Source organism: Tachypleus tridentatus, chromosome 2, assembly GCF_004210375.1.
Source record: "Tachypleus tridentatus isolate NWPU-2018 chromosome 2, ASM421037v1, whole genome shotgun sequence".
Taxonomy (NCBI): Eukaryota; Metazoa; Arthropoda; class Merostomata; order Xiphosura; family Limulidae; genus Tachypleus; species Tachypleus tridentatus.
In genome coordinates, this window is record NC_134826.1 from 119,548,878 (window position 1) to 119,576,337 (window position 27,460).

The 27,460-nt window shown below is 30.0% G+C and overlaps 1 pseudogene across 1 annotated transcript in view; it reads left to right on the top strand.

Annotated features, from left to right (window-relative positions):
• Positions 1 to 26,642, top strand: part of LOC143244946 (calpain-B-like) — a 49,859-nt pseudogene extending 23,217 nt beyond the window's left edge. The window contains exons 6-19 of the transcript XR_013025401.1: positions 2,240 to 2,320; positions 5,580 to 5,680; positions 7,778 to 7,855; positions 8,546 to 8,721; positions 9,430 to 9,593; positions 9,886 to 10,103; positions 11,209 to 11,251; positions 13,478 to 13,613; positions 13,904 to 13,962; positions 15,167 to 15,235; positions 16,786 to 16,864; positions 17,957 to 18,070; positions 24,202 to 24,260; positions 25,200 to 26,642. The product of XR_013025401.1 is annotated as a calpain-B-like (transcript). The remainder of the gene's footprint in view (positions 1 to 2,239; positions 2,321 to 5,579; positions 5,681 to 7,777; positions 7,856 to 8,545; positions 8,722 to 9,429; positions 9,594 to 9,885; positions 10,104 to 11,208; positions 11,252 to 13,477; positions 13,614 to 13,903; positions 13,963 to 15,166; positions 15,236 to 16,785; positions 16,865 to 17,956; positions 18,071 to 24,201; positions 24,261 to 25,199) is intronic.
• Positions 26,643 to 27,460: the final 818 nt, after the last annotated feature.

The window sequence follows — 27,460 nt, forward strand, 5'->3', positions numbered from 1 at the left end:
ATTTCCATAATTAGCAATAAAGTCATTAAATAAAATTAATTTCAACATTCCCAATGAAGCATTACAATCATTAAATTATTATTTGAAATGTTAAACAAAATAAATAAAAATTCAAATCAATAAAACTTCAAAATTCTGTCCCTGGTGAGTTCCATAGGTACCTCAAATCTTGAAGCAAATTCACTGACAAGTCTTCCTCCTAATTTCTGCTTCCTGGTTAGGGTCAACATATGTTTCTGTCATTTGATGAAGTAGACTTTCATAACTATGATATTGTTATTCCCACTGACTAATGAAAATTTGTTATAAACAAAAATGTGCCCAAACAAAAATGAAAAACACTGCACTATTGAAAGTATCCCCATGGTACAGGTTATAATGAGGGATATAAAATGTATCCTGGATTTTGGATGTGACTGTTGAAGTAGGATCCACTTTGCAGTGAGGATACACTGTCTATCAGTCTTAACTTCCGTTTGCCAGTCTCACACAAAGAATAATAAAGGGAATATAAATATAAATTAGGAGAACAAGATGTGGGTGTTCAAACCCACAATGACCTCTATCTTTATCATCCTTCACTACCTGCAGACATTTGTGGGGAGGTGACTGCTCTCCAAAGTAAAGAAGCATATAAAACAAATAATGAGTATTACCACATTGGGGGTAAGTAAGTTAAATAAACTTACCACCTGCAGTTATAATTACAGCCCCATTATGGTGGCAAGGCTTTAATTAGTAGCCCAGTAGACAAGTTATACAAGTATAAAGAGTCCCAACCAGTTATCTAAACTATAGTATAACTCCCAACCACCATCCATTTAAGCCCCCTAAAACTATCAATTTTCAGACTCTGAACAAGCCTTTACATGAGGTAAGGTATTCATCTGCACAAAGTAGTGCCAAGTTGTTTAAATGACCATATTAACAACTAGAAATAGTTATTAGAAACTTTCAATAAAATTTCCTTAATTTTTACTTCTTTGTATTTATTTAACACATTCTTTTATTTCACAGAATATTTTAATAATTCTATTTAAAGTTTCTTTATTAAATCCATTAAATATTAATTTTTCTATCAATTTTAAACATTAATAATAAAATATGCAACTTATTACAAATTTTACATGTGACTGAAAGTTCTTGATTGAATAAATTTTTTAATTACTGTATTATCCTTTTCAGGACAAATTAATTATTATTATATTAATGAATTAGTACTAAGAGCTCTTTCACAGGACTTGAATTGATTATAAATGATTTAATAAATTATTATTTGGTGTCCTTTATATAACAAATTCATTATAAATGTATTAATTAACAATCAAATTAATTATTAATTATCTTCATATTGAATTACTATATTATGGCTACCTGTCATGGCTGCCTAAAATCACGTTCTCTACTATGTGGTACTATTTCTTAATAATCCATCATGATTCTGTGATGGTGGCTTACTAACCCTAGCGACATGCCCCTTGGTGTTTATTTTTGATATAATGGCAACCTACTTCTGGTGACAAAAGTTAGTACTATAACATCATGGCTGCCTAGCAAAGCATCCTGGTGGCAAATCCCGGAAATATGACATAGTTTTAGTGAAGAATGTAGGTAGCTTGGTTGCTGAATTTTCATCATTAAGGTATTACCTCCTTGGTGCATCAAAAACTGGTAATTCTTTACAGGCTCATTTGTAATGACCATGTTTCTATTTATATTGGTTTCCTTGTTCTGACATCCTCTGAAAACAATGATTATTTCCTTCAGACTCGGTCCCCTGCTAGTACAATGGTAAGTCTTCAGATTTACGATGCTAAAATTAAAGGTTCGATTCCCCTTGGTGGACTCAGCAGATAGTCCAAAGATATATTGCCTTGTGGTTTATTTTCTCCATTCTATTTAATTAGTGGCTGATCTAATCCTTATATTTCTTCTAGAATGTTATAAGGTTAAGTTGATGTTTCAGTACTGTCTGATCTGATGATCTTGTATGTTTTAGATGCTGCCATTAACTGTTTATCAAATTGAAAACCCTTAAAGGCAATATATAATTCATCTCCAACTGATAATTGTAATTCAAATTTAACTTAAATATGTTTTAGTACAAATCTTAACAAATCTTTGAATAAATAGATATATTATTCCTAGATTTTTAAGTTGATCTGTTATGTGAACATGAATTTGTTTCCCATTTTGTTAATGTAAAATGTAAAACATTTTTCTTGCTATTTTTTTTTAGCCGGATAGTGATGTCACTGAGATGGAACAAGACAATGGACTAATTAAAGGACATGCATATAGCATTACTGCAGTCCGTATGGTGGGTATTACTCTTGAATAGTGTGTTTCTAAACTAAGAACATTCTTTAGTTGCAGAGTTAATGTGATAAAAGGAGATAAGACACCCTGAGCACTTTAAAGAGGGCAATTCTTTCTTCTTTTGAACACTTTGATGGTGTGTGATAAACTTTTGCTTCATTAAACGCATACTAGCAGTAAGGGTATTTTTATTACCTCGATGACATGGAATCTACATACAGAGATGACCTGTAAAGCATAGATCTTTACTGGAATTGAATGTCTAACTCTAAAGTAATGAATTGTGCTGCTAGTAACAGCCTGACGATCTTTAGGTAGAATGTCATTGTTACTCAATGGCATTTCACTTTTAATAGCTAATAAATATAGAAAAATAAAAAAAGGCTTACACAATCTGATTATAAAGCCTACAATGTTAAGTGGTTTCAAAATTATGAACGAACAGTGTTATTAATATAGCACAATTTTGTTGTTATTTTCTTAAGCAAATTTTTAGCTTTATCCCTCTTGCTCTTTGCCCACTGCAGGTGACTGAACCCCAAATTTTTTGCATTGTAAACCCATAAAATTGCTGTTCACTCACTGAAACAGTATAGTTATGTTTGTTTGTTTTAAATTTCATGCAAAACTACATGAGGGTTGTCTGCATTAACCATCCATAATTTAGCAGTGTAAGAGTAGAGAGAAGGCAGCTAGTCATCACCACCCACTGCTAACACTTGGGCTACTCTTTTACTAATGAATCATTGGATTGACAATCACATTATAATGCCCCCATGGCTGAAAGAGCAAGCATGTTTGGTGTAATGGGTATTCGAACCCTTGACCCTCAGATTACAAATTGAGTACCATAATCACCTGGCCATGCCAGGCCATATAGTTATGAAAATAAGTAATTAATAGTTATTCAAAAGATACAACATTAATGTTTCTGCCTGGGAAACTAAACTTTAGGTTGCTGATGACTTATATTCTAGAAAAGGAACCTTCAAAGAGATGGTGACTTTGCTAAGGCACCATTCAACTGTAAGAAAGGCAGGAAATTTTGTTATAAAGCAAAATTTCATGCCTTTTCATATTTTCAAAAACAACTGTGTGTTCTCAAGATATAAGACTTGTAATATTTTATAATAACTCCAATAATATAATAATTTAAACTCATGCCTAGTCATTGATTTAAGTTATATTTAAACATCTTTGTTCTTTCACTTTTAATCCTAAAATCACAAGTTAATAATTTTAGTTGGAACTTTGAGTAAGAAAAAACTTGATAGACCATTACCTTGTATTAAACCTTTTGCAGAAAATCTGGAAGTGTCTTCTAATTTGTGAGATAAAAAAAAATTGCACAAAGCATGCTAATGCTATGGGAACCTGGGAGCAATTCCTCCAGAAAACTTGTTAACTGAAGCAATTTTGCATGGTATTTAGCTTAAATAATTCTGTGGCTGATCATATAAAATCTGCAAACATCCAATGAAAAGTCAACAAATCATCATTCTGTTGTGACACTGCATGGAGAACTGGATTTACATTTATGTTTGTTTGTATGTTTTATTATAGTAAAGTGCTGTACTATCTGCATGTGTAGTAATTAATTGTTAAATCATATTAGTAATTTAAACAACTCTGTACAACAATAGTATATTAGATATTTCGATTAGTGGGTATCATATATGTAGAGGTATATGCTACTGAAATAACGTGTTAACAGGCTTCATTCTTCAAGGATGCTTCTCCTTATTTAACTTGTGTACAGTTTATAAGTTTAACAGTGTCATAATGATTATGTATTAAAGCTAGAGCACTCTGTCTTTATTCAATTTGTTTACACCTAAGGTACTTATTCAGTTTGTGTGGACTTTGACAAAAAGACAAAAGAGAGACAATTATCTAAAACTCTGGGTACAACTGTGATAACCAACAGTGTAACAAACATGTGTATATGTTTGATTTGTTTTAATATATTATTTTAAGACAATTGGACTGTATTGCTATTTGTTTATTGTTGAAATTTATCACCAATAAGTAACAGACACCTGCTGTAAAGAATTCAGCTTACAAAGGCTGACAGTAGAAATACAGCTTCAGTATTTCAATTACAAAGTATAAGCACAAGCCATTACATGCAACTATTTCAATCTAAAGAATGCTGGTACATCATAAGAATAATTTAGACTATGTACTTTTATCTTGATTTATGCTGTAAGAACATTCTGTAATGCCTGGACACCTTATGCATTTAATGGAAACAACTAGTCCTGATTTCTAAGCCTGTTCCCCTGGCTGTGGTTTTTCTAGTTATAGGGACAGTGGGAATCTCGTTAATCCATTCATTAATGGATTTAAACATTTAAATACAAAAAAGTTTTGGTCGATGTTGATCAACAAGTTTTCAATTATTCCTTACAAAGTTTTGGTCGATGTTGATCAGTTGTATCTACACCTATCAAACACTGAGTTATCTAAAACTGTGAAAATAGCTACATCTAGAAGTACAAAATAACCACTTGTCATGTTCCTCTTGATCAATTTTAAATATTTTGAATGACTTCTTCAAATCACTATGACTTCAACTTCATCACTGTAAACAGATCTTCTATAGGTAAACTGCTTTTGCAAAAATCAATGGACTTTTATCAAAATCTTTATACAAAAAGGGAGAAGAATTAACTTTCAAATGAACATTTTCTGCAAGTAATGAACAGAGGAGCATTTTAGCTTTATTGTCTCTAACAATAAATTATCCCTGAAAGGCAATTTTAGTGCTTCTTAACATCTGATGAATATTGTAATGACCAAAGGAATACTAATTTCTTTATGATTCACTCCAAGTTTTGGGGTTAATCATTTGTTTTGGCACCTTTTAATAAAATGTTGCGTATGTATTACTGAACTATTTTTTTGCATGATTGCAGTTTTTATGACTTGTTTAAATGTTACGTCTAAAATAAGCAGTTTATATATGCAATTACAGATGGTGCACAATGTTAGCTAGCACCACATCCAAATAAACTTATGAATTTTTAAGCCCACAAAAATTTCTAAAGGATGAAAAAGTAGGGAAGACAGTTACTTTGATACAAAAATTCATTATCAGCTAAGACAAGTAATATTGATGAGTGATTATAAAAGATTAATCAACAAACAGACATTTAATTTCTGTTTTCCTGAGTGAACAAAAAGAAAAAGGAGATCACCTTTTAAAGTAATTTCAAAATTTCATAAAATAATGTAAATAACTTGTGGTACTATATTAGGTTGAAGTGGACACTCCAAGAGTATCTGGAAAGATCCCTTTGATCAGAATTCGTAATCCATGGGGTAATGAGTGTGAATGGAAAGGAGCTTGGAGTGATAGGTACGTTTTTCTTTTTTTATTTGTTTAATTATTTCTGTGTTTTACTAGCTGTATTTGTTTGAGTTTTAGAACAATAATATTTTTCAAATAATTTACTATTATGCCTAATTTGTAGGTTTTTCATTAAACTTAATTAGCTATTTTTATATTGGAAGAAATTAGTATATGCATTTCTAAAGTAGCATTTCTAAATGATTATATTAGTAAAAATAAAATAAATTAACATTCACATTTCACAGAAGAAAACGTATATCAGGCTGTTATGTGCAAATTTGAAACTATTTTTAGTGGCTGAAAGAGAAGAATTATCATAAATTTGTCAAAATAATATTGTTTTGTCTGATTCGTTTCCAGCTCACTTTATTTTTCTCATATCAGAAACTAAACAATTTTATATTGATTTTTGTCATCATGAATAAAATTGATATTTGTGTAATGTTTTTGTGAGGGTTAAAGCTTGGTTATAATGCAGTGAAAACATCTTGTAATATCAGTCATGCATTTGGTGCTGGTACAGCTAATAAGCACACATACAGCTTTGGTTCAGGAGATTTCATTCTGACATAAGCATTGAAAATTAGCCTTGAGTCATTATTGAGAAATAATTGAGGGCCTTAGCTGAATCAGATACCCACCAAATTGTGAGAGAACTTGCTGACAAACTTGATGTTTGTTATTCAACTGTTTCCTCACATCTTGAAGAAATTGGCAAGGTGAAAAAACTCAATAAATAGGTAACTCATGAATTGACTGAAAAGCATCAAGCAACATGAGTTGGAATTTGTTCCTCACTCCTTACTCGCAACAAAAAATGACCTGTTTCTCCATAGACTTGTCACTTGTGATGAAAAATGGATTATTTACAACAGCCAATGATGGTCCAAACAGTGCCTTGACTATGAAGAAGCACTAAAACCAGCTCTTCAACCTAAGTAGCTTATGGTGAGTGATTGGTGGTCATCAGCAGGTGTGATTCATTATCCATTCTTAAACCACAGAAAAACAATCACAGCAGAAAAATAATGTTGTGAACTTGAAAGTATGCATCAAAAGTTGTCACTAAACATCTAGCAATAGTCAATTGCAGTGGACCCATACTGCTTCATGACAACTGCAATAGTGTATGCAAACTTACTATCTTAACATAATATTAAAGAACAACAAGAGATCTTTCAGTGCATCTAGGCCTTCCTATCCATTAAAACAAATTCACATCCAGCCCTTTATTATTCAAATATTTGCCTAACTTTCCAAAATCAACCATATTTGGAAATAACCTGTTTGAGAAACCATCCTCCCCTGTTAAAAAAAAAAAAAAGTGTTAGCTGAAGATGACTTTTTTTTCCTGCCAAAATTTATATTTATGTTCCATAGTCTTACTATTTCCACCATTACATATGAAAACAATATCACCTATAAACAGTATAAATTCTTTTAATAACCTGAAACACCTCAACCACATACCTTAACTGTAATTTTTTGTAAAGAGAAAGCAAATTCGGAGATCTTGATCTATCCTCATGTGACAACATTTTTACCCCAGGTATCATTCTACTAGCCCTTTAATGAACTATTTCCAACAATTCAATGTCCTTTCTGATGTAAGGTATCCAAAACTGAGGATAATACCCCAAATGTGGCTTAATCAATGACCTGTACAATGAAATTATAACCTTTTTAGGCCCATATTCAATACATCTGTTGATACACTTAAAATCCTATTTGCCCTGCCACTAGCAACAGCACATTACTTGGATTATTTTAAGCAACTGATCATCCAGAATATTAAGATATTTTTCTTTCATAGCACTGTTAAGGTTATTCCCATCAATATGATATTAATAATTAAAATTGCCATGTGCTATATTAATTACCTTGCATTTAATGATTTATTGTAATTAAAAGCCATCTGCCATTTATTTGCCTAATTCATCAAATGGTTCAAATCCTTTTGTGATGCTGTATCATCCTCTTTATAGCCAGCAACACCCATAACCTTAGTGTTATAAGTAAACATAAGTGATATAATAATATTCAAATTTGAAAAATATAACTGACATTTAATTACATATATATATTTTTTACATTCATGTTCAGCTCTCCTGAGTGGACCATGGTCGACGAGAATGAAAGAAAAGAACTAGGACTTACCTTTGAACATGATGGAGAATTCTGGTGAGTAATGTGATATTTGCTTTTTAAAACTACATTCTTGAACTAGAGGAAAGAATCTGCCAAGTAGACATCTTTGATAAAACGTTTATAGAAATAATACCCCAACAAATCTACATTCTTTTCTTTCTGAATTTGCAACTGAAAATAGGAAATATTTAAAATTTCATGAATTTAAGACTTTGTGCATTTAAGTTGAAAGCTCATGATTTATTTAGAAGTAGATATTATTAAATTTTTATTGTAGTATTATCAGTTATTATAGTAAGAAAAAAATTACTGGTTTACTTCAAGTCCTTACTGTTTGTTTATTGATTAATTGATTATTTAGTTTAAGTTTTTGTTGCCGTACCAATTTCTACTATTTTGTTCTTGATATTGTTTGAGACTTGCATCCTGCAGTTTTACAGATTATAATTTAGAATATAGCATTAGGTAACTTGGTTTGTGGTACTGAAACTTGCACTCTAATCATATGAAACTTCTGTAATGCTATAGAAATATATTATTTAAGATTAACCTGTTATAAAATGAAGTACATAATATTGGCTAAGCAGCAACTTGTTTGGTAATAAGCTGTGAAGTAAACTACATCTGAATAGAAGATAATGCTAAAAAAAGATTTCATACTTTTATTCCTTTAGGATTTTCTAGTCAGTTTCAATGTTTGAGATTTTTTTTTAATCTTTTCAGGATGTCCTTTAGGGACTTTCTCCTGAACTTCAACATGTTAGAAATCTGCAATCTTAACCCTGATTCTCTTGATGATGAACCTCTCACACAGGTATCTAAGAAAAAGTGGAACATGCATGTTTTCGAAAGCAGCTGGATTCCTGGATGTACTGCTGGAGGATGTAGAAACTACCCTGGTGAGTTGGAAAGAAGTCTGTGTCTGCTAGTTGATAACGTAATACTTTTTCTTTGTTAATGCACAGTATTTCATACAGAATAAGAATATTCATATTCTGAATGTAACATAACTAAGATTGATTATACTATGAAGTATATATTCTGGATTTTCAAATATAGTCCTAGAAATAATGTTTTGTCAATGACATCCTTTCTGTTATGCACAAAATAGAATGTGTTTGTATTAAAATTTGTAAGAAGTGAAAAAATGGAAAAATTTATGAGGAACCAAATAAAAAGACACTAATTTTTATTGTTTTTAAACTGATGACAAAAATTATATTAATTGTGTAGCATACTTATGAGCCACTATTCAAACCTAAAGTTTTTGTTACTATTTATGATAATTAGGGGCTTATTTAATAGAATATAGCTAAAATGGAAGTGAACTTTTGCAGTGAGAAGTTTGATTGAGCTGAGTTTCACTTAAGCATTAATAAAAATGATAGACTTTTGCAGCCACTCCAAAGAATCATTTAACCCATAAATAGCAGGAATGTTGTAGGTAGCAGCATCAGTTGATTATGGCCACCATTTGAGGTTTAATGCACATGCATGCGTGTGCACACATATTTGTATACCTGTAGGAGGAGTTAAGTTTAGCTGTGGGCATTTACTTTATGGTTGAGACTCTTTTAATCCAGAAATTCTAATAAATTGCATTTCAGATACATTTTGGATGAATCCTCAATACCAGGTTACACTTGAAGATGTTGATGATGATGATGATGATGAACTTTGTACTATGATAGTGGCACTAATGCAGAAACATCACAGATTAAAACGAAAAATTGGACAGGACTGTTTAACAGTTGGCTATGTTATATATCATGTAAGATATACACGCATTTTATGATAAATTATTTTGTCACGTAATTCATTAAATGATGATAAGAATGGAAATCAGTATTTTTACTGACTTGACATATTCAGTATCTGTTGTTGTTTTTTGTAATTTTACCATGGTTCCACTTTTCATATAAAGAGAGCAAGAAATATGAAATATTTATCCTACAAACTTTAAAAATAACATTTCTGTTTTAAATTGTTGTGTGTAACTAGCTAAGGGTACTAAACAATTCACATTTCAGATATTTATGGTCTTTTATATCTATTTTCACTAGCTGAATGACCCAGACAGTTTACCTAAACCATTACCAAAGGAGTTTCTTGAATCTAGAATTCCAACAGCTAAATCTCCTTCTTTTATAAATCTGCGTGAAGTAAGTTGCAGATTCAAACTTCCTCCTGGCTCCTACAGCATTATACCATCAACTTTTGACCCAGATGAGAGAGGAGAATTTGTCTTGTGAGTATTCACTGAAAAAGAAAACAAAATGAGGTAAAATAATCCTATGTTAACTTGTTTCAGAATTATAAAAAACTGGAGAACTTGGAGATAAAAATAAATTTAATGTTTTCATAGTATGATGTGTTTACTATTATATATAAAACATTGGTATTAAAATAGATCAGTTAAATGTATATTTGAAAATGCATATAACTTGTACTGTTAAATATATATTGCAAAATTCCTACCTATTCCCTAAAATTATAGGAGATTCTTAGTGTAAAAATTAATGATGTGTATGTACAAAAGCATTAGCTTGTCATCAGTATTGTTGTGCAGGCTGAAATTTCTAGAAACTTATGTTTATAAACCAAAACCAAGGCAACATGGCAAGTTATTGGTTTGCTATAGTCGGTATACTATAAACCTCTTAAGCTATAACAGTGATTAACATTTATTAATCAACAGATCAGGTTTTCAACTAGAAATATTTATAGCTTTCAAACATTATATACCATTTAACCTCAGCAGATTATCATTTGATGTTAGTATTTTTATGAAGACATTTTATAACATCATAGGTGAAAAACTTGCACATGATCAGTGAAGAGTTAGCTAGATCCCAGTTAAGGAATTGTATCTATATCAGCTTAAAATTAATTCACTCATTGTGAACACTCTAAGATATCAAGGAAGTTCCAAAACAGATAGAAGACTCAATCTTGTTTTTGTTTGTGAATCTTTTGTATATAAATCATAACTTGTAATAACCATTATTAGAAATTGTATTATTGTTTGTATATTAAAAAATATTTGTATTAAAAAACAAACAAACTGTGTGTATCAATCTTGTTGGCAAATATCATAAGTTTTTTATGTTATCGACATTTAATTAACTTATAAATTTAAGTTACCATTTAACTCAGTTTCAGGTTATTTCAAATTGTAATATGAACTTCCAATTTATTATGTTACCTTTGAGATGATAAATTTTAATAAGTGACAGTAGCAAATGGATTTCAAATATTACGTTGTTTTATTATTTATTGGTTCTTATATTTCACTTGTGTACAGACTATAAATTAACCTAAAATTTAAATCCAGGTAATTTATGTAAAATTTCTTTTAATATTAGTGTGTTTTATTTTTATTTCAGTGAATATGATGAAGATGTTGGACTTGCATCTCCCAATGAAGAAGTAAGATAAATTTAATATGAAGAACTATTTAAAATGACTAAAATATGTCTTAAATAATAATATAAAGTTTCAAGCAAATAGAATAAATCTCATAATTATCTATTTCATTTGAAGTAAAATGTATGCCTCATTGGTATCAATATATGACAATAAATTTTTTATTACCACTTAGTATTTGATAAAATAACATTTGAATATGCATATAAATTTACCTTGAAGCATAAAAATACAGAACACTGAATATCATAAAAATAGCAACAAATATAGTGTTGAATGAAATGTCTTAAAAACTTTTCATGCTAAATTTAGTTGTTGAGATTGACCTTATCTACTCATAATATTTATTAGGACCTAATGAGCAGAAAAATATTTGGTGCTGCTTGTTATTTTGAATTTTGTTATAATTGTGGGAGTTCTATTTTAGGGTAAACTATACTAGAAATATTTAGTGTAGTGATAATTTCTTCCACAAATATAAAACCTTTAATGAATGTCACACTGCCTGGTATTGTTAACATATCTGTAAATTTTTAAATTATTGCATACTTCACCATTTGATGTTAATGTAAATGAACTGATACACAATTAAGCAGGATGTTTATATGTGTTAATTCTACCTTCAGTTTTGATACTGGAATATTTTCTTTCCTGTGTTTTTGTTCATTACTCCATATTCAGGCTGCTTGCACTAAAAGAAACACCTGCTAATTTTTCTTTTTCAATACTTCTTGCAGCCTTATCTGAACCAAGCTTAGATTTTATATATGTTAGAGATTGTCCATAATTTCTCTAGCAGAAGAACATTATTTGTAACTGAATCTTCATTAAATCTCTATTTCAACATTTTACTATACACAAAAGTTCTGTAACACTTCTAATGAAATACAGATTCAGTGTATTGAAGTGACAAAGACTGTCTTGTAACACAGTGTAGCAACTTTCATTTCACCATAAAAAGTGTTTATAAACTTTCTAGTTTCCCTCAAGTTACCACCTTTACCTCAAAATATGATATAAGTATTCTGATTAAGTGTCACTCAGAGTATTTACATTTGGATTATATTTGATTGAGTAGAACAACCAACAGCAAGAAGATTACATGTATTATTGATATGTTTAAACTGAAGATTTATTCATTTAATCAAAAGAATGAATTGAATTGCAAGAAACATGAAAAGAGTCAAAAGTATGATTAATTGGAAACCTCCAACAATTTTCAAGAGTGAAAATACTTGAATATATTTTACATTCAAGGAAATTCGATGAAATAATCAAAATTTTACCTTACTCTAAGAAGACTAGACCATTTTGGTTCTTCAAATCATGGTGATCTGTGCAAAAAACACAGCTCTTTTGTCATTCCCATTTGTATGAAAAATAATAAATGGCATTTTTTTGTAACCAATTTGGTTTATAATCAGTAGGTTTTTATCAGATATTTATAGAGTTAGATTCTTTATAGTAGTTGTCTATGATTTGTTGGCAATAAATTTCCATAGTAAACAGACAGCAATCCACTTGTTTTAAAATATTGCATTAAAAACAAGTCAAACATGTGTACAAAAATTTGTTACAAAATTGGTTATCACAGTTACATTCAAAGTATTAAATAATCCTCACTTTTTTGTCAAAGTACACACAGGTAAGTACAGTTACTTTAGAACATTTTTCACAATACATTTTCCAGATGTTTCTTTCCATCACCAGTCTTTTTCTTCTTACCTTGTTGATGTCTTTCTTTACTTCATCTTTCACATTATTAATATTATCATTACAGTTTTGCTGTACATTTTCATCTTTGTTATCATAACTTTCCAACACTTCTTTAATCTTATCATAATACCTGACGAGATAAATCCTGTTTTCAATAAAAATTAACTTTTTCTTTCAATTTTTCCTTAGAAACTGTCTCTTTCTTTTAACTTTTATCTTAAATCTTTTGATCTAACATAAATTTTCTATCACTTTTCCTTTTTTTATTTATTTTTTGACATTACAAATTATTCCATTCTATATCTGTTGTTGTAATACAAGGCTTTGATACTTTTAAAATCACCACTATAGCTGTTGGTTATTAGAATGGTATGTCCAGTTTTAAATAATTTTCCTTTTTTGTCAAAGTCCACGCAGGCTAGTTCAGGTACTTTATTTATAAAGTGGTAAATTATTCAATTATGCACATAAAAAAAGTGTTTAGTTCTTATAGTTTTAGTACTTCTGTTACAGGCTCAAGTTGAACAGAATGAAGAGGAAGGAGATAAAGAACAACAAGTAAAAGATTTCTTTGCCAGCATATCTGGTCCAGATCTAGAAGTTGACTGCTATGAATTACAAGAAGTGCTAAATTATGCTTTGAAAGAAGGTGAGAAAAGTTGTGTAGAAATCCATTTGGTTTGTAGATAGTTTATTCGTACAAGTTTGAGTTCATTTATACCACAGCAAATATGGATGTAGGAATATTGTCTTAAATTAAAAGCATGTAAGAAATGGTTTAGAAAAATGTTTTTTTTTGGTGTTTTTTTTTTCAGAGAGCTTTTTTTCTTTCACATATTTATCTTATGCTTTTAAAAATAACAATATGGAATTACAAAGTTCTTTAAAAAAAAAAGAACAACAAATAATATAATGAAACTATTTTCTTTATCTTTCTAGAATTTGACATTGATGAGATATCACTGGATGTGTGCCGTAGTATGATTGCCATGATGGATGTATCCTTTAATGGACAGTTGTGTGTTGTTATAGTCTATATTTTCAGTGTTATAATTTGATTATTTACTAGAAGGAGCTGACAAACACTATCAGATAACATTCCAGAGGCTTAGTCTAACACCTAGAGACAAAAGTTTAGTATAAATACAAAAAGTGAATGATCAAGTAGTTAATAATCAAGGAAGGAGTAAGTTGCTGATCAAGCAAAGTTAGGATTTGTGTGTCTATTCAGCAAATCAGTAATTATTAGTTATGTTTGTTATCAAATGTTTATAGTGTATTAAGCCTGTACTAACTTTGGAAGTTCCTATTGGGAAGTTTTATATTTGAAAATAGGCCTAAAAGTGAAGGTTGCTATAGCTAGTAAACATTAATAGAAGGAATACATTTAATCATTATCTGATCTTGTTTTGAATCTTTGCATTATTAAACTTCCATCACATACTCAAACGTCCCTGTCCAATGAATGAATGTGTTACAACATTATTGTGATTCATAAGTTTTATAGAGTTATAAGGTATTTATATCAAAAAAAAATTTAAGGTTTATTAAATTTACAGCTTACAGAAGAGTAATATTTATTATTTTATTTCAAACATATGATAATAGCATGTAGTTTCTACAGTAAGTTTAACAACAATTTGATGAAAATGAAGGTTATTAAAACATTAATCACTTTTCAGATCATAATGACTGTTGACCATAAATTATCACAGCATATTATTCAGCAGTATGTACTAATATAGATGTTAAATGTGTACTTTTTACACATGATTTATTAGCTAATATCATTGACCATCATGCTAAGTATATCTACTTGCCTTTCTGTACAAGATTACATCTTTATAAGGAACTACATTTTGTGGAACAGAATAACAGAAAATAAACATTACACTAGGTGTCTTAATTACTGAGATAATATTACCAAATTAAGAGGTTGACACTAAGCATCACCATGAATCATTAATTACTTTAAGAACAAAAGTTTTACCTTAGTTGCATAATTATCTACAGTTAAAGAGTATTATATATGCCAATGTAATTTGATGAACTAGCTTTGTCTTTTCTCTTCTTAGTTATATTTTTCTATTCCATTTTGATTATTTTAATTAAAATTGCTTTTAAATGAATATCATTAAAGCATTTGTAACATGGCTAATCATCATCATGAAAATATAAAAATGTTCTTCAACTCTAAATCAGACTGATCGATCAGGAAAACTCAGGTTGGAAGAGTTTCTTAAGCTTTGGATGGATATCAGAATGTGGAAGGTAGGAAGAATTTCATTTATTGTACAAAATAAAGAAAGAATTTCATATTCTTCTACAATGATAAAATATTTTAATACACAGAATAATGTGACATCTTTTGTTGTATAATGTAAGTATTTGCTTATACCTTGAATCCTAACATCTGCACCTAGAGTAGTTAGTCATTTTAAGAATACTATATGATGAAGGTGAGCAAATTAAAGCTGAGAAGTGTTTAATCCTTCTGAATTTTTTCAATGTCTATCTTACAGTTGATGATCCTGAAACGATGCATTATATCCCAAGGAAGCATCTTAATATATTCTCCATAATACCTCGAGTGAACAATATTTATGCATTTCATTTGTATTTTCCTGAATAATATGCTCACTAAAGCATACACTTTAAAATCATTTTTATACTTAGTATATACAAGATGTGTAAACCAGTACTTGTTCTTCTTGCTGCAGCCAAATAAGTATTATATTTGACACCTTGCTATACATGTTAGTTATTTAGAATTTAAAATGTGATGAAAACTATATCATAACACACTCTGAACATACTCTTATGTATTCTGATAATGCAACAAATGACATGATATCATTGTCTTAAGTATATATATATATAGTACTTTCTATATTTATTAAAGTTGGCTTGAATTCCACTTTTTTAGACCATTTTATGTTTTAGTTTGTGTGTATACTTAGCTTGAAATACACATTTCAATGTTTTGATTAGTTTTAAAAACATCTTGGTTAGAGATTAGCAACAATAATTTGTAGATTTTCATAAAGTTTTTCAGTTTTATTACTTTTGTGGATAAAGCATTTCGTTTTTTCTTTCTCTGAAATGTATTGCCATTACTCTAAACTAATCATGGTATTCAAGATTAATTTTTAGATTTGAACTTTGGTTTGGATGACTCATGTTCTTTTGGCATATAAATCTAAATATTTGGGTTATGTAATATAATATTAGAAAAATACATTCTAATATGTGTGGAATATTGATAGATTTTTCATATAGCTATAATATGTAGAATAAAATGAAAAGTACAAAAAAAAAAGTAAGTAAGAGTTTATGATTTTCATGCATTTATATAAAAGTCATGAGCTTTGGGACGATGCTACTGTTTTCTGCTGATTAAAATCTAATGTGTACATGTATATATAAAACAGTTGTCATTTTATGTGTAACATTCATATTGTGAGTAATTTTTAATGTAAGTATACTGTTATTTATTTCTAAGTGTACTTGGAAAAAATATTTTAAATTTCACAATATATGATTGTTTTTCTTTTATGGTAAGAGGATGTTTGGTGAACATAGGTTGCTGAAGGAATGATGGGGATGGGGTGGTAGTTTTTTTTTTGCTTTTTTTTACAAAACTGATCTGTCATTTTTTAGCAGGTTGGACAAGGCTGGTATGTAAATAGTTATCACACTTTTGTTTCTTTTCTCTTTCTGTGTACCTTTGCTATAATAATAAAAATCACTTGATAACTTATATGTATATTGTTCTGTTTTGCCAGCATAAGTCACTATAGTGTGTGTATATTTTTGTATAGAATGTATTCAAAACCTATGACAGAGATGAATCAGGATTTCTCAGTACCCTTGAACTGAGAATGGCATTAAATTCAGCAGGTGAGAATTGAACTTCATAAAGTAGAGTACAATATAGTAGTATATGATAACAAAGAAACGTGTTTACACCATGAACTTAAATTACGTTTAAATATTCGAGTGTACCATGTACTAAGTGTAACAAAGAACAAAGAATGTTTGTTTATACCACTAACTTGAATCATGTTTAATATAATACTTAATGCTATCTTCTAACAAAAAAACATGTTTGCAGCATGAACTTAAATCACATTTGAAGAACCATGTAAACTTTGCCTTGTTAAACAATTAGAAAATAAACATTGAAAAACATGAGTCATGAAACAAGGTAGAAACCATAGAATTCTAATAAACAACAAAAATTTATTAAGGTACATTTATATTAATGTGGTGCCATCTTTCAAGATATTTTCAATGTGAATATCAAATTTTAGTATCTCATGAACAAGTGTACCTTAAGAGAAGTCTGAAACATAGCTTAGTGGTCAGTGTTAAAGGCCATGTTTCACAAGATTAATGGTCGAAATCACAGCATACTGCTGAATATGCTTTGCCTTTTCAGCTGTGTGAGTGTTATAAATGTGACAATCAATCCCACTATTCACTGGCTTTTTGATCACCATCTGTCCAAAAGTTCTAAATCAGTAGTCCAGACTTGGCCATTTAGGTTGAATGCCAATTTCAATCGAAAGGGGGGAAAGTTAGACATGAATCCTCAACTGTTTCTTATTTTTCTGTTTTTAAGAGCTTTTTAATGTTAAAATGCATCATGAGCACATCAAAGTTTAGTATCTTATGATGAGTTTGTAAATATTCAGGATATTAAAACAGGGATCACTTAATGTGATTTTATATTATTTGTAGTACATTATTTATGATTCTGTTTGTGTTTATTAGTTACTTAATATACCTGCATTTAGTATACTGATGGACTACATGAAAAGTATAGTTATCACTTTTATATGCTTAATATAAAACTTTATATGTCTATTATAAACTAAAATAGCATTCAAAGATATATAAAAGTATATGTACAGTACTAAAGTATTTTCTGTTTATCAAATCTGTCACTTTTATTATAGAATAAGTCAAGGATATTTTTTTCCTTAATAGGGTATCGAGTAAACAGCAATATTTTGCGGACGTTGGTTTTAAGATATGGGAAGAAAAGACAGATGGAATTTGAAGAATTTCTGATATGCACTGTGAAGTTGAAGAGTATGATAGGTAAGAGTAACTGTCATATAGTTCTTTTTAACAGCTTTTTTGTGTATGGAACAATTAGGCCTAAATTTCTACAAAAAATACAATGGATTACACTCAAGTAATAACAAGTTAACAGAAGACCTGTAAAATGACCTAATGCTGAAGTGTGTGTGTGTGTGTGTATTATAATAAAATGGCATGTCTATTAATTTTTGTGTGTGTGACTGCCACAGTTCCAAGAGGAGAGAACCTAGAAACACAAAATTTTCCATAAATACTAAGTGGGCCCTGAGGGTGAGCACCTGGGTTATTATTACTTAAATTATCCACATATGGGCATGCATGTACATCTATATAATAATGAAAACAAGTAGTTCTTTACATAACTTCTAATATATAAAAAAGCAGTTTGTTTTAGTAACAATGCATTTCAGCAATGGTGCTTGTGTTATGTTACTAAACAATGAAGTGTATCTTAATATTGTTGTTAGTTTACAAAATTAAAAGATAGTTTGTTGTTTTCTAACAGTGGCTTTTGTGTTGTGCAACTTAGCAGCAAAAGTATATAGGTAATATTTTTATGCTAAAGTGAGTTCAAAATACAAACAATATTAACCAAGTTAAGCCAGGTACTTTCCCTAGTATAATAACAATTTGACTAAGTAGAATGTTTAAGTATAGACAAATTAAAAAACACAATAAAGATAGTTTTGTGCATTTTATCTGACATCTGTATTTTTTTAATATATATCTACAACCTAGTAAATAAATATGTAACTGTTTCAAAAAGAAATCTTGATTAAATCTATTTTTAAAATGTTTGTATTTTAATTCTCACCTGTTTAAGATTAAGTGGAAAGGTGAATTTGCATCAGTGATTGGTTTTTGGTATATTTTATTTAAAGATAATTGCCAATGTTAAAAAATATTGTCAGAGTAAAACTGTAATAGAAATATGTTTTTGATTCTTTTACTAGATTAAGTCATTATACAATATCCTCAACAATAAAAAATGTTAAAACCTTATGTAAAAGTACCTCTTACATATAGCACTATTGTTTGATTTTGTGGTGTACCCAGGTAAGACTGAATTTACACCAGGTAATTCTGTTTTAACTGGAGGTTTAACCAAGATGTTGATTAATAACAAATTCTAAAACCTATACTGACTAGATTGATGTTAAATAAAATAGACTGAATATAAAATGCTCAATCTTTATTGTGTAATGAAATAAAAATACAGTGTGTGTTTGGGCCTGCTTAGATGTTTTAAACACACTGGACAGTTATTTTCACTGATTCTTCCTTCAGATTATTCTCAGAAGTTTCAGACATACTGTTTTACCCAAAGGCAAAGCTTTAGACTAACAAAATTTATGTTATTTATTATCTAAGAAACCATGCATTTACCTAGAGAAATGTACACTATCCTACGTACACTGGCCATTCTTATTTAAACATAAGTGGGATTGTTACCTCTAGATGTTGCTTGAACAACCAGTAAAGGATGCTACTGTCAACATCATTACCCAAATGTAGCATTAACTTTCTCTAAGGGCTCTGTGCCAGGGACTGACCATGTGGCCATTTTTACTTGTATATAGTTTTAATATTGTAACTTTCAATACAATGTGTATTGTTACACAATTTTACAGATTTGAATAAACATTACAAGTCTTTTGTATACAAAAAATATTTTTTTTAATGAAGTATTTTTACACAAGATTTGTCTGTGAATATATTAAGTCCTTTTTGACCAGTCTGAATGCAAAGTGATTTTCATGTTAATATAAAAAAAATACTTTTGCATCTCAAAAATCTAAGTGTCATTTATATAATCTATAAAACCTTCAGTAAAACTTTTATATTTGTCTATTATTTTCTTTACCCTAATTCTATACAATGTTAGTCAATTTGTCTGGCCTTGTAACCATAAAAAAAAAAAAAAATAAGTTTAAATTACCCTTTTACCTAATCTACCTTAAATAACCAAAAAAAAGTGTTCATATTTTTACATTTTAGTTACTTTTATAATAATAGATAGAGAATACACACTAAAAACACAAAATATAGTGCTTACCTGTGGCCTTCTTTTTGTTGACTGTCAATGACACATAACCCTATTTTTTTTACACTACTGGTAGTAGTGTACAATATAATTTTTACTTAATTACATAATGTTCCAAAGAACACAGAATAAGAACATGCAAAAAGCAGACAATGTCCCACAACTGTTACAATTCTTCTGACTTTCTAACCATGTGACAAGAGCCATTAGAGATTTATCCAAGCAAGTTTGTATTTCCTGTGGGAATGAAGCTTGTACTTAAAAATAAATTAACATTGCTGCCTGCAGAAAACAATGTAATACACTATTTGAAAGATGAAAACCATGGCTTTCTATTAGTTATCAATAATTATTATTACATTTAATAATAATTATTTATAAGTTCTGAAAGAAAGAATGTAACAGGTGGGTGTGATAAGAGGAGTCTGATTTTTTCTGTTTGGCTGTATAACCAAACAAAATTGAAGGCTATGAAAATTATGATTTGCCTAAGCAACAGAAACATTTATACAAATTTGTTAAATTTCATATTTCTTGGAGGAGTGATATATAAATTGGAGAAGATGAGACATCTAGAGGGAAAATGTTACATTTCTCATGCTTGGGGAAATTCAGAATTTTTTAAAATATTTTTTTATAAAATTAATAACTTAAAATGTATACATTATTAAAATATAGATCATTAGCTATGATTTTATGCAGTTTAATTAAATTTTCAAAGTAAATTACTAAAACCTCACAATGTGCAGTTAAAGGTGCCCACAACAAGAAGATTAAGAATTTATCTCCATCAATGGTAACAGCTATTATATACTTTTGATAACAAAAAGTAAAAAAAGTAACTTGAAACAAGGTCAACTTAACAGTTTTCTCATCTATATGTTATATGAAATCTGCATTTTCAGAAGAAAGTATAGATTCAGAATAAATATAATAATGCTACAAGAAGATAAAACCCATGATATATTCAAATTCTCAAATTTCCTGTCTTCCTTATTTTAGGATTGCTCTCAAGTCAACATGTTGATCTAATAAACTGAGAAATTGCACTGATATAGGATTACATTAATTCTTAATTTCTTCCAAAAACAATATTCTTAAACAAAAGAATGGTATAAAAATAACAATACATCTTCAACAATGATTATACAGACAAGATAAAATTTAACAATAAAACCATACAATAAAATACAATGTAACTATTAATACAACAGAATTAGATATGAAACAAACCCTTCAAGAAAATGAAATTTGTCAAATCAAAGAGAAATACACAGCTATGCAAAAGAAACCTTTAGCAATGATAGAATACATGTGAACATCACCCTGGATTACATAATATATTTTAACAAACACAATCAAGGTATCTACCTTTTATAAGAGCAAAACTACAGTCTTAAAAAATTTCATAATACACTGATTTAGGAAATAAAATGAATAGAGAAAAAATTAAAATGTATTTTAATTAAAAATGCAAATCTTGCAAATTAAAATTTACATTAACCCATGGCACAACACAATACTTTTTGACAGTAACTATAATATATGATGATTTGAAAATACTTATCTGTGTAAAAAAAATAAAATAATACAATATATTGAAATCTGCAATTGAATTTTTTTAATTAAGGAACAATTAAAAATGTCTCCAAAAGTAAAACATACTCATTAATACAAGAAAAACATTAATTGGTTAGATGAAGCAAATTTTAAGTGAAAATTAATGATGATACTTATATATCTACACTAAAAGGAAATTGAGAGATAGTTGTAACAATATATACAGAAACCTTTAAATAAATAAATGTACAAAATAAACACATCAGTGTTCAATGTGAATTACATCTCCTCTCATCTTTATTTCAATCCTGATAGTAGATCCTTGAAAGCAGCCATACATTTTTCATTGGTCAATGTGATGTCCCAAACTACTGCTTTAGCCCAGGCCATAACCTACCTGATCTGATCTTGTTTTGTTTGAAGTTGACAAACATCTTACTCCAACTGTGAAAGTAACATGAATCACCATTGGAGACAATCCTTTGTCATGCTGTCTATACATATCCTTTTGTCAGCTATGTTCTGGCAATTCCACATTAGAATTAGAACTTGCATCATTATGAAGACTACACTGGTGGTTACATTCTGTTTTTAGGCCAACTCTTGGAGGGGGCTACCTAGACATTGATGTTCCATGCTACATTAGTCCTGTGGTCAAGCAATCCTCCAAATGTTCTAGTCTTGCTGCTAAAATGGAGGACGTCTCACACAATATGAGGGTGGTGCTGGTTGATAGTGATGGTGTGACATCTTTGCTGCTTGCTCTCATTGTGGATAGTGGTTGGTGTTGCTATAATTACTGCTGAAGGTAATGGTGTGCCAACTGAGCATTAAAGAATGCCTTGCTCTTTTCTCTCTGGAATATAATCACTCCACAAAGCAACTCAGAAAAGTTCTTTTATTGGCTTTGAAATATAATGGTCCCATTGAAAGTAAGCATACATCTGGTGCCTCCTATTAGCTGTTGAGCAGCATCCTCTTTCAGAACATAGATGTAGCTACTTCGTGTCTTAAGATATATACTTTTTTTCTCTTCATCATGGCTGTTTAGTAACATTTATTAAACAGCTGGCAGGTATTAATTGACTCGCATGGTGTTGTATATTGGCTATGTTGATGCAGGGTCCACATCTGTGTTCAACAAGAAATGAGATGCAAAAGTGTTGAATTTTTCAACTGAGGTGGCTTGGCCTCTGGAGATTGCTCGTTTCAGTCTTACATCTTGCAAGGCTAGGTCCTGAATGTCTGATGTGTTTTCTAGCAATGCATCTACATCCATAGGCTCTACTAGGTGGAAGGCCAAGCTAGGAAGGTCTTTGGCTCAACAGAGTAGTTCAGCTCTTTACCAATAGGAATGTCCTGATCTTCATAGTGGCTCTTCATAGCAGGATCCATAGTAAAAAAAAAAATGAAATTCTAGCCAGTTGAAGAACAAGATAGCCAATATAGTTTAGAACTTTGATTTTAGCATCAAAGGTCTGGATTGAAAGTGTAAAGTCAATGAAATTTAATTGGTCAAATGGTGAGCCAGATATTTGGACTTTAAAGGCTTTGTGAAAAAAATTACTGTTTTCTGAAAACTACTTTTATAGGTCAAGTAATATGAGAAGTTTTGTGACAAGGCAACATTCTTATGAGCCTGCCTGTGAATTCCATATACTATTGAAAAGTTCACCCACTTATTTTCTGTTTGAATCACCTGAAATATCTTGACTACTTTTATCAAAACACCTCAGGTAAAACTGTTTTTTTCTGGGACATAATGTGATTCTTTCTGTTACTCTTATAGTTCCATGAAACTTCACTACTTGTTAAATATTTCACTATTGAAATTGAAACATTTTCTCATGAGTACTAAGGAAAATAGCAGCTACAATCAACTGACCATAGGCCAGTAATCACAGTCAACATTGTCTCAAGGTCTTAATATCAAGATCAAATCCTTTGTTTTTACTTGTTTATAGCTTAATAATTTTCTTTATTATGTGATTGATTTATTTGTGTCATAAAACACCTATGAATGTCTTCGTGTCATGATCCTACACAAGTGTAGGACCACACAAATTTATTGAGACATGTACATTTATCTCTTGCATATTCTCACTATACTAATGATTTTCAACAGATTGTCTTCAGCTCCCATTCAGTTTGTTTGCAGTCATCTTAGATCATTTTCTGAAGTTAGTTATCTATTAACAGACTTAAACTTCTGCCACCTATGAATGTTCAAACCTGCACATTTTTTTTAGACATCATGATATAAATAATTATTGACTGAATGTGGCTGAACAAAGACTTTTCAACTAACATTTTCAAAATCTGAGATTAATTATTAATGCTTTTATGTACATACATTAGGACAACTCAAACAACTATAAATCTGTTGCTGCATGTGAAGAAATTGAGTGTCTTCTAAGTTAAGCTCTCATTACTGATATTTACCAGGTAGTGGAAATTAAGAGCCATAAAGCCATTTCAACTATTAGCTACTTTACTCTTTTTTTTTTTTTTTGTCTATTGACAGAAACGTTTTTTGAAAAAGATCGAAGACAAACTGGAAGTGCTAACTTCACTTTAGAGGAGGTGAGTAGATTAGCAGCAAATTAACATAGCAACTTAAAATGCTGCTTATTCTTTTTACCAGAAAATGTACCAAACTGACTTAAAGGATGTGGATAGAATTAGTCAATCAAAAGAAACTATTTTTTAATATATCTTGCCTAGTTTTCACTAATTTTATTTGCTTTTGTGGGCTTTAATTACCTGTAGCATAAAACTAATAGATAAATCAATTTTTATGAGGAAAAAGGATATTAAAAAGCCCAGTTTTCTTTTATACTTTATAAGTTGTTTTGTTTTGTTTTTATGTAACTCTGTATGAATTTTGCTCTTTATTGAAGATGTGAAAGGAAATTGATACATAAAATGTATGCCAAACAGTCATTGGAAAATTTTGTAATACATAAATATTTCTAACTCAAACTGAAGTTACTACCAAATTGGTCCAACTTTAAACTATAATTTTTTTATTTGTGGATATTTTAAAATAGATGAATAAATATATTTGACTTTTCTGGTTGGAAATAGATTAAGTATGCTAACCATCATACTTATAAATAGATAGATGTAACAGCTTCATAGGAAAATGTATTATAGAATATCATCTTATACTTACCTTAAAATTAATATGACTTTTAAAAAAATGAACAAGAATCTAAGTCTGAGTTTCCAAATGTTTTATATATTTCTACACAATAATGATATTTTTTCCTCACTTGAAAAAGGTGATACAATTATTTCTTTATATACATTTACTGTGAATTTACAACCTTAATTCAATAACTAAAGGTAATTTTGTTTATATGATACCATGTATCTGTGTAATTTTGTTTATATGATACCATGTATCTGTGTAATTTTGTTTATATGATACCATGTATCTGTGTAATTTTGTTTATATGATACCATGTATCTATATAATTTTGTTTATATGATACCATGTATCTGTATATCTTCTGTTAGTGGGTGGAGAAGACTATGTACAACTGAAAACCAGACTGTGCCAGGTTACTAATTTTGAAGTCTGTATGGATAACAGTTAACTTTCAAATGCTTCAGATCTTTTTAGTTCTTCTTGGCTTAGCATTGTTCTTCCGTGTAACCAAGATTATTTGTTGTGTTTTCAAGACAAATTTTGGCTTTTGTACTTGCCGTATATCGCGACATAGAAGTCAACACCTAAATCTAGGCCAAAACATCCTGTAATTTTCTGATCACTGTCATAGAATTCTACACCTCTGAAATTATACAGAGACACAGTGTATTTCTAAAGATATACGAATATTTACAGAGAAAAATCCATCAAAATTATCATTTTCATATTCCTTCATGGGATCACCGACATCCCCATCGAAGGACTAACTTGTGTCACTTCATGAAATGGCTACACCAATTTCGATAAGCAATGAAGTTAGAAATATTAGAAATATTTCTCTTCTTGGCCCCCCCCAACCTTCAGTGGCACAGCGTCATGTCTACGGACTCGCACCGCTGAAAACAGGGTTTCGATACCCTTGGTGGACAGAGCACAGATAGCCCATTGTGTAACTTTGTGCTTAATTCTAAACAAAGAAACATAAAAGCCAAACATTCTCTTCTTGGCCAATACCTTGGCGTGTAACATAAACTCATTCCAATCAAACCGGACTTGCTGTTTTCGTTAGCCTGTTTCACGAAGTCCGTTTCCATTTCAGGCCAGAAACCAGTTTGTCGCCCCCAAAGATATGCGTCTTTCGCTCTCTGTTTTCGTCAGTTGCATGTGAATTTTTCATTCACGTCAAATTCCATACTCGCTGCAGAGTTGTGTCCTTTCAGTAAATTTCATGACTTTAATTTTACTTCGTATGTCTTTATCTAAACGTTAAGCTGTTCAGTATATCACAAATACCACAACTGAAATGCAGGTTACAATTTTTATAAGGTCATTTCCTAGAATTTCAAAACAAATTATCTACTTCCATGTCTAGTTTCACTGTGTCGGTATTTGGGTATTGATGTTAAATACCCAGGAGGGTCAGGTACATTAGACCTCTTCCTCCAGTCTTCCATGTCTAAATATATTTATTTATTCGATCTTGAAGCTACACGGACATCGCGAATTTTCCCGCGTGATAGACAAGTTATCCCTTCTTGGATTAATATTTAGTCATAAACAAAACTTATATGCCGCGATATACTGTAAATTCATTGATGTGTTTTTATTTCAAAATATGTATGGTGAATTACTTTTGGAATTCTTTATTTTCCTTTTCTTTGTTAATATGTTGCTTCATAATTATTTTTTTCGGAATATTTTATAATATAGAAGAATTATAGGCTTAATTTTTGATGCAACAGGAAAATTGTTTAATAAATTTCAAAAACCGTAATTTTGCAGGAGAATAAAAAATATTTGAGTTTTCTAAACATAAAGATTGAATGGTTTCGACGGACACTCCTTTACTCGTTACTGTCCCCCGCTGGTACAGCGGTAAGCCTACGGATTTACAACGCTAAAATCATGGGTTCGATTCCCCTCGGTAGACTCAGCAGATAGCCCGATGTGGCTTTGCTATAAGAAAACACACCCACACTTACTCTACTAACAACACAAAATACTTTAGTTATTTACTTCGGCGAACCTAGTCAGTTCGTGTGAAAAAAAAAAAGGTTTTCTATATCATCACATCTTCCCTAAAATCTTCGTTTCAATAAATAAAAGAAATTGGCAAATAAAGGTTAGTTTTCACTTATTAGTGTTTAATGTTTTAAGCTACATCTGTTTTTGTAGTCGCATTTTTAAAATACTAATATTTCATACTTTTCTAAGAATGTTGCTACTCAAAAATATACAAGAATAGTTATGAAAACACTCCACTTCACTGTGTGCATAGTTTTGATGATTTTACAATATTATTTGACATGCATTTTAAAGTTTCCAAATACGTGTTCATGTTGAGTATTGTAGAGGAAGGTTTATAAAATATGTATTCTTTTAATTAAGCTTATCAACGTCAATATTTAGAAACAGGAAATGGATTGTTCACTGACAACGTACTGTGGTATGCTTCGTTTGATTAGTTACATTATCAGTATTATGAGACACACAAAATTAGCTGCTAGTGCTGTTTCTATATCCATTTTTGATGGTTTTGTGAATAAGTTTGATAAGATGTAGAGCGTGACGGTGCCTTCAATTCAGTGCTAACACACGTTAGTGTTAAGCGTTCCTCCACTAACTATAG